Here is a 9794-nt window from a genome sequence, read left to right as displayed (position 1 = left end):
AGCTACTCATCTAGTGCAACGACAGCTGTCATGCCTGCTGGACATCTCTACAAAGACGCTAGTGTGAGTGAGGGATGGAACCATGAAGACAAGCCAGCAACAATTCATTCAATGTATTGAGCTGACCACAAATCAGGATTCAACTCCTTCCATCTACTGTCTCTGTCTGTCTCTCTCTCTACATCTCATACAGAAACAGCCCTGCTTATGCATTCCCATGTGTGGGGCCACCATGACAAATTGATCCAATCTCCACACCACCACTTAGCTATTCAATGCAATTCATTTCAATCCATATAGTCGGCAAAACTGCAATTGGCAGGGAGACAATCAGAAAATCGATAATGAATTCAGGAATAAGCCTCCCCCTGATCCCACCATCCTATTCTTCCCTGCTGAGATAGATCCAGAGCAAAGTATCCAGCTCTGTGCCTCCACTGCACTGTGTGAGGTAAATAAGGAAGTAGTGAAGTCCAGCATTTCAAAGGTCATGACTGGCTGGAATAATTAGTGTGGCATTTCAGCCTGGTCTGATGGGAGAAGGGCTGGCTGCAACTAACAGCGTGTGTGATTCTGATCTGCGCTGTTGCTCTTGTCAGAGCTACAAACCCAAACGTGCAGGTCAAACCAGCCAGCCGTGTCCTGTTCTTGAAACAAAGCCAGTCTAATTCTCGTGGGAGATGATGCTGCTGTGCCAATAAGATGACGCTAGTGGAAAATAGCATGTGCCACAGCCTGGGGCAACCGAGAAAAGCTTACTGTTTAAAATATACTGAACAAAAATACACTGAACAAAAATATAAACGCAACAGCAACTATTTCAAAGATTTTACTGAATTACAGTTCATATAAGGAAATCAGTCAATTGAAATAAATGCATTAGGCCCTAATCTATGGATTCACATGACTGGGAATACAGATATTTATCTGTTTGTCACAGATACCTTAAAATAAAAGGTAGTGGCGTGGATCAGAAAACCAGTCAGTATCTGGTGTGACCACCATTTGCCTCATGCAGCTGTTGATTGTGGCCTGCGGAATGTTGTCCCACTCCTCTTCAATGGCTGTGCAAAGTTGCTGGATATTGGCGGGAACTGGAACACGCTGTCTGACATGTCGATCCAGAGCATCCCAAACATGCTCAATGGGTGATGTCTGGTGAATATGCAGGCCATGGAAGAACTGGGACATTTACAGCTTCCAGGAATTGTGTACAGATCCTTGCGACATGGGGCCTTGCAATAACATGCTGAAACAAGAGGTGATGGTGGTTGATGAATGTCACGACAATGGGCCTCAGGATCTCGCCACGGTATCTCTGTGCATTCTAATTGCCATTGATAAATGCAGTTGTGTTCGTTGTCCTTAGCTTATGCCTTCCCATACCATAACCCCACCGCCACCAGGGGGGGTTGACATCAGCAAACCGCTTGCCCACACGACGTCATACACGTCTGCCATCTGCCTGGTACTTTTGAAACTGGGATTCGTGCGTGAAGAGCAAACTTCTCCAGTGTGCCAGTGGCCATCAAATGTGAGCATTTGCCCACTGAAGTTGGTTACAACGCTGAACTGCAGTCAGGTCAAGACCCTAGTGAGGATGACGAGTACACAGATGAGCTTCCCTGAGACGGTTTCTGAACATTTGTGAAGAAATTATTTGGTTGTGCAAACCCACAGTTTCATCAGCTGTCCGGGTGGCTGGTCTCAGACGATCCCACAGGTGAAGAAGCCGGATGTGGAGGTCTTGGGCTGGTGTGGTTACACGTGGTCCGCAGTTGTGAGGCCGGTTTGACGTGCTGCCAAATTCTCTAAAACAACGTTGGAGGCGGCTTATGGTAGAGAAATGAAAATGTAATTATCTGGCAAAAGTTCAAGTGGACATTCTTGCAGTCGGCATGCCAATTGCACGCTCCCTCAAAACTTGAGACATCTGTGGCATTGTGTTGTGTGACAAAACTGCACATTTTAGAGTGGCCTTTTACTATCCTCAAAACAAGGTGAACCTGTGTAATGATCATGCTGTTTAATCAGCCTCTTGATATGCCACACCTGTCAGGTGGATGGATCATCTTTGCAAAGGAGAAATGCTCACTAACAGGGATGTAAACGAATTTGTGAGTATGGAACATTTCTGGGATATTTTATGTAGGTATATGTATATATACACAGTTGAAGTCGGAAGTTTACATAGACTTAGGTTGGAGTCATTCAAACTTGAACGTGGTACCTTCAGGCGTTTGGAAATTGCTCCCAAGGATGAACCAAACTTGTGGAGGTCTACAACTTGACCAAACTCAGGTTTTGGCTGATTTATTTTGATTTTCCCATGATGTCAAGCAAAGAGGCACTGAGTTTAAAGGTAGGCCTTGAAATACATCCACAGGTACACCTCCAATTGACTCAAATGATGTCAATTAGCCTATCAGTATTTTCTAAAGCCATGTCATCCTTTTCTGGAATTTTCCAAGCTGTTTCAAGGCACAGTCAACTTAGTGTATGTAAACTTCTGACCCACTGGAATTGTGATACTGTGAATTATAAGTTAAATAATCTGTCTGTAAACCATTGTTGGAAAATAGACCATAATAAACCATGCACAAAGTAGATGTCCTAACCGACTTGCCTAAACTATAGTTTGTTTACAAGAAATTTGTGGAGTGGTTGAAAAACGAGTTTTAATGACTCCAACCTAAGTGTATGTAAACTTCCGACTTCAACTGTAAGTTTATGTAAACATACAGTGTAGACATTGTTAATGTTGTAAATGGTTATTGTAGCTGGAAATGGCAGATTTTTAATGGAATATCTACATAGGCATGCAGAGGCCCATTATCAGCAACCATTAGTCCTGTGTTCCAATGGCACGTTGTGTTTGCTAATCCGAGTTTATCATTTTAAAAGGCTAATTGATCATTAGAAAACTATTTTGCAATTACGTTAGCACAGCTGAAAACTGTTTTGCTGATTAAAGAAGCAATAACAATGGCCCTCTTGAGACTAGTTGAGTATCTGGAGCATCAGCAATTGTGGGTTCGATTACAGGCTCAAAATGGCCAGAACCAAATAGCTTTCCTCTGAAACTCGTCAGTCTATTCTTGTTCTGAAAAATGAAGGCTATTCCAATGAAGAAATTGCCAAGAAACTGAAGATCTCAGCCCATCTTAATATTTTATTTTTATTGGCCAGTCTGAGATATGGCTTTTTCTTTGTAACTCTGCCTAGAAGGTCAGCATCCCGGAGTCGCCTCTTCACTGTTGACGTTGAGACTGGTGTTTTGCAGGTACTATTTAATGAAGCTGCCAGTTGAGGACCTGTGAGGCGTCTGTTTCTCAAACTAGACACTAATGTATTTGTCCTCTTGCTCAGTTGTGCACGGGGGCCTCCCACTCCTCTTTCTATTCTGGTTAGAGCCAGTTTGCGCTGTTCTGTGAAGGGAGTAGTACACAGCGTTGTACAAGATTTTCAGTTTCTTGGCAGTTTCTCGCATGGAATAGCGTCTGGTGCATACAGTGGGGAAAAATGTATTCAGTCAGCCACCAATTGTGCAAGTTCTCCCACTTAAAAAGATGAGAGAGGCCTGTAATTTTCATCATAGGTACACGTCAACTATGACAGACAAAATGAGAAAAAAAATCCAGAAAATCACATTGTAGGATTTTTTATGAATTTATTTGCAAATTATGGTGGAAAATAAGTATTTGGTCAATAACAAAAGTTTCTCAATACTTTGTTATATACCCTTTGTTGGCAATGACACAGGTCAAACGTTTTCTGCAAGTCTTCACAAGGTTTTCAAACTGTTGCTGGTATTTTGGCCCATTCCTCCATGCAGATCTCCTCTAGAGCAGTGATGTTTTGGGGCTGTCGCTGGGCAACACAGACTTTCAACTCCCTCCAAAGATTTTCTATGGGGTTGATATCTGGAGACTGGCTAGGCCACTCCAGGACCTTGAAATGCTTCTTACGAAGCCACTCCTTCGTTGCCCGGGCGGTGTGTTTGGGATCATTGTCATGCTGAAAGACCCAGCCACGTTTCATCTTCAATGCCCTTGCTGATGGAAGGAGGTTTTCACTCAAAATCTCACGATACATGGCCCCATTCATTCTTTCCTTTACACGGATCAGTCGTCCTGGTCCCTTTGCAGAAAAACAGCCCCAAAGCATGATGTTTCCACCCCCATGCTTCACAGTAGGTATGGTGTTCTTTGGATGCAACTCAGCATTCTTTGTCCTCCAAACACGACGAGTTGAGTTTTTACCAAAAAGTTATATTTTGGTTTCATCTGACCATATGACATTCTCCCAATCTTCTTCTGGATCATCCAAATGCACTCTAGCAAACTTCAGACGGGCCTGGACATGTACTGGCTTAAGCAGGGGGACACGTCTGTCACTGCAGGATTTTAGTCCCTGGCGGCGTAGTGTGTTACTGATGGTAGGCTTTGTTACTTTGATCCCAGCTCTCTGCAGGTCATTCACTAGATCCCCCCGTGTGGTTCTGGGATTTTTGCTCACCGTTCTTGTGATCATTTTGACCCCACGGGGTGAGATCTTGCGTGGAGCCCCAGATCGAGGGAGATTATCAGTGGTCTTGTATGTCTTCCATTTCCTAATAATTGCTCCCACAGTTGATTTCTTCAAACCAAGCTGCTTACCTATTGCAGATTCAGTCTTCCCAGCCTGGTGCAGGTCTACAATTTTGTTTCTGGTGTCCTTTGACAGCTCTTTGGTCTTGGCCATAGTGGAGTTTGGAGTGTGACTGTTTGAGGTTGTGGACAGGTGTCTTTTATACTGATAACAAGTTCAAACAGGTGCCATTAATATAGGTAACGAGTGGAAGACAGAGGAGCCTCTTAAAGAAGTTGTTACAGGTCTGTGAGAGTCAGAAATCTTGCTTGTTTGTAGGTGATCAAATACTTATTTTCCACCATAATTTGCAAATAAATTCATTAAAAATCCTACAATGTGATTTTCTGGATTTTTTTCTTCTCAATTTGTCTGTCATAGTTGACGTGTACCTATGATGAAAATTACAGGCCTCTCTCATCTTTTTAAGTGGGAGAACTTGCACAATTAGTGGCTGACTAAATACTTTTTTCCCCCACTGTATATGCTGAATTTTAAACATGTTATTACCATGGAGACAGCCAGGGCCCATCTTCCAAACAGCTAGCCTGCTGAATTTAAACTTTAAATTCTTGGAGACCACCTGATGTTCCATTACAATAAATCTTCCAAGCAACACATTGTTTTGAAAGCCCTCAAACACAATTTATAATTAACCCTGTATCACCCTGAACACTGGTGAATCATTTATATTTCAATTATGCTTTGGACACGAGGGCAACAAATACTTTCTGTTATGGTCTAATCTGTTGTAAATTAACTTTAGCAGAAAAAAGGACATGTGGCAGAAAACACATTTCACACAAAGCACCAAAAACAAAGTAATTATAAACGCTTGTACATTACCACCACATAAACACGAGAGAGAGAGAGAGAGAGCGAGAGCGAGAGAGAGAGAGGTTAGCCAGCAGAGCAGCAGACATATAGGCCAGGTTTATGTGAAGGATTAAGAGCTGCCATGGCCTGAGGCGGCAGGAGGAGCCCTGGAGAATGAGCAGAAGAAAAACACAGCAGAAGTAATGACACCAATAGAGCTCCACTGACAGGCTGGAAGGGGGCTTAGCAAAGGCTTTGAAATGTCAAACTGGACCCAACCATATTACAGCCACAACAAAGTCCTTGGAAAACTAGACAACTTGGAATATGATGGTACACTAAAACACAGGCCTTGGACAACTAGACAACTTGGAATATGTTGGTACACTACAACACAGGCCTTAGACAACTAGACACCTTGGAATATGTTGGTACACTACAACACAGGCCTTAGACAACTAGACACCTTGGAATATGTTGGTACACTACAACACAGGCCTTAGACAACTAGACACCTTGGAATATGATCGTACACCAGTGTGTAAAAGAGGATCTGCATGCAAACCATTCATTATGTATAGAGCACACGTTACCTAATATGTACGATTTTGTGTACACTGTAGGTTGTATGGTTACAAGTTAGTCTTTCTGCACTCAGTCCATTTTCTACAACTGGTGAGTTGGTAGGGTAAAAAGTGATTCAAACTGTTAAGGGCTCTATTCAATCTGTAAAGCGTTAAAGATTCCGCGATAGAAATGTAGGTAATTTCCGATTTAGCAGACATATACAGCGTTTACCATGAATGCAGTCTCTGCCTTTACATTTAAATCTTGCTGTAAAACTGAACTTCCGCGATGCGGATTGAATAGAGCCCTAAATTGTTCAATGGGTACGAAATTGAAAATGAAAATTACACTGGACAAAAATATAAACAAAACATGTTAAGTGTTGGTCCGATGTTACATGAGCTGAAATAAAAGATCCCTGAGATTTTCCAAACGCACAAAAAGCTTCTTTCCCTCAAATGTTGTGCACAAATTTGTTTAGATCCCTGTTAGTGAGCATTTCTACCTTGCCAAGATAATTCATCCACCTGACAGTGTCACGAATATAGCCGAGGCTGCCCCTCGTCCTTGCTCGGGCAGGCTTCAGCGTTCGTTGTCACCGGAGTACTAGCTGCCACCGATCAATGTTTCTGTTACACTAGTCTTGTCTTTATTAATCACACCTGTTACCCATTATGCTTATTTGTGTCCCTATAATTACCTCTGTTTTCCCTCCTGAGTTTGTGCGTGATTGTCCGTTGTCTTACGTCGTTTGATGAGCTGTCGTTCTGCTCTTCCCTGCGTGGAGGGTTTGTTATGGTTGACTTTTGTTAAGTAAATCCATTCATTTTCTCAGTTCTGTGTCCTGTGCCTGATTCCGTTTCACCACTTCACCCAGACGCTGACAGACAGGTGTTGCATATAAAGAAGCTGCTTAAACAGCATGATCATTACACAGGTGCACCTTGTGCTGGAACAATAAAAGGCCACTCTAAAATGTGCAGTTCTATAACACAACACAATGCCACAGATGTCTCATGTTGAGGGAGTGTGCAATTGGCATGCTGACTGCAGAAATGCTCACCAGAGCTGTTGCCAGAGCAGTTTGCTGTTGTCAATGTTGTGAACAGTGCCCCATGGTAGTGGTGGGGTTATGGTATGGGCCACAGGAGGTTGGTGGCACCTTAATTGGAGAGGATGGGCTCGTGGTAATGGCTGGAGTGGATTGGTATCAAACACATGGTTTCCATGTGTTTGATGCCATTCCATTCACTCCGTCCAGCCATTACACAATTGCATTTTATCGATAGCAATTTGAATGCAGAGATAGTGACAATATTTTTTTTCTAAGCTCTGTGAAGATGCATATCTGTATTCCCAGTTATTTGAAATCTATAGATTAGGGCCTAATTAAGTTATTTAAATTGACAGATTTCCATATATGAACTGTAAGATCTTTGAAATTGTTGTCTTCATATTTTTGTTCAGTGGCTTGCGAAAGTATTCACCCCCCTTGGCATTTTTGCTATTTTGTTGCCTTACAACCTGGAATTAAAATTCCACAACACGCCTACCACTTTGAAGATGCAAAATATTTGTTATAGTGAAACAAGAAATAAGACAAAAAAACAGAACTTGAGCATACATAACTATTCAACCCCCCCCCCCCCCCCCCCCCCCAATACTTTGTAGAGCCACCTTTTGCAGCAATTAAAGCTGCAAGTCTCTTGGGGTATGTCTCTATAAGCTTGGCACATCTAGCCACTGGGATTTTTGCCCATTCTTCAAGGCAAAACTTCTCCAGCTCCTTCAAGTTTGATGGGTTCCGCTGGTGTACAGCAATCTTTAAGTCGTAGTCCCCTGTAGCTCAGTTGGTAGAGCATGGCGCTTGCAACACCAGGGTTGTGGGTTCGTTTCCCACAGGGGGCCAGTATGAAAATGTATGCACTCACTAACTGTAAGTCACTCTGGATAAGAGCGTCTGCTAAATGACTAAAATGTAAATACCACAGATTCTCAATTGGATTGAGGTCTGGGCTTTGACTAGGCCACTTAAACCACTAGAGTGTTGCTTTAGCAGTATGCTTAGGGTCATTGTCCTGCTGGAAGGTGAACCTCTGTCCCAGTCTGAAATCTCTGGAAGACTGAAACAGGTTTCCCTCAAGAATTTCCCTGTATTTAGCGCCATCCATCATTGCTTTAATTCTGACCAGTTTCCCAGTCCCTGCCGATGAAAAACATCACCACAGCATGATGCTGCCACCACGCTTCACTGTGGGGATGGTGTTCTCGGGGTGATGAGAGGTGTTGGGTTTGCGCCAGACATAGCGTTTTCCTTGATGGCCAAAAAACTCAATTTTAGTCTCATCTGACCAGAGTACCTTCTTCCATATGTTTGGGGAGTCTCCCACATGCCTTTTGGCGAACACCAAACATGTTTGCTTATTTTTTTCTTTAAGCAATGGCTTTTTTCTGGCCACTCTTCCATAAAGCCCAGCTCTGTGGAGCGTACGGCTTAAAGTGGTCCTATGGACAGATACTCCAATCTCTGCTGTGAAGCTTTGCAGCTCCTTCAGGGTTATCTTTGGTATCTTTGTAGCCTCTCTGATTAATGCCCTCCTTGCCTGGTCCGTGAGTTTTGGTGGGCGGCCCGCTCTTGGCAGGTTTGTTGTGGTGCCATATTCTTTTCATTTTTAATAATGGATTTAATGGTGCTCTGTGGGATGTTCGAAGTCTTATATTTTTTTATAACCCAACCCTGACCTGTTTGGAGAGCTCCTTGGTTCCGCTTGCTTGGTGGTGCCCCTTGCTTAGTGGTGTTGCAGACTCTGGGGCCTTTCAGAACAGGTGTACAGTCGTGGTCAAAGGTTTTGAGAATGACACAAATATTAATTTTCACAAAGTCTGCTGCCTCAGTTTTTATGATGGCAGTTTGCATATACTCCAGAATGTTATGAAGAGTGATCAGATTAATTGCAATTAATTGCAAAGTCCCTCTTTGCCATGAAAATGAACTTAATCCCCAAAAAACATTTCCACTGCATTTCAGCCCTGCCACAAAAGGACCAGCTGACATCATGTCAGTGATTCTCTCATTAACACTGATGAGAGTGTTGACGAGGACAAGGCTGGAGATCACTCTGTCATGCTGATTGAGTTAGAATAACAGACTTGAAGCTTTAAAAGGAAGGTGGTGCTTGAAATCATTGTTCTTCCTCTGTTAACCATAGTGACCTGCAAGGAAACACGTGCCATCATCTTTGCTTTGCACAAAAAAGGCTTCACAGGCAAGGATATTGCTGCTAGTAAGCTTGCACCTAAATCAACCATTTATCGGATCATCAAGAACTTCAAGGAGAGAGGTTCAATTGTTGTGAAGGCTTCAGGGAGCCCAAGAAAGTCCAGTAAGCACCAGGACTGTCTCCTAAAGTTGATTCAGCTGCGGGATCGGGGCACCACCAGTGCAGAGCTTGCTCTGGAATGGCAGCAGGCAGGTGTGAGTGCATCTGTACGCACAGTGAGGCAAAGACTTTTGGAGGATGGCCTGGTGTCAAGAAGGGCAGCGAGGAAGCCACTTCTCTCCAGGAAAAACATCAGGGACAGACTGATATTCTGCAAAAGGTACAGGGATTGGACTGCTGAGGACTGGGGTAAAGTCATTTTCTCTGATGAATCCCCTTTCCGATTGTTTGGGGCATCCAGAAAAAACCTTGTCCGGAAAAGACAAGGTGAGCGCTACCATCAGTCCTGTGTCATGCCAACAGTAAAGCATCCTGAGACCATTCATGTGTGGGGTTGCTTCT

The sequence above is a fragment of the Coregonus lavaretus genome (assembly GCF_964263955.1).
Source record: "Coregonus lavaretus genome assembly, contig: HAP1_SCAFFOLD_2049, whole genome shotgun sequence".
Taxonomy (NCBI): domain Eukaryota; kingdom Metazoa; phylum Chordata; class Actinopteri; order Salmoniformes; family Salmonidae; genus Coregonus; species Coregonus lavaretus.
The sequence above is the reverse complement of the archived record's forward strand: the minus strand, read 5'-3'. Positions refer to the sequence as shown.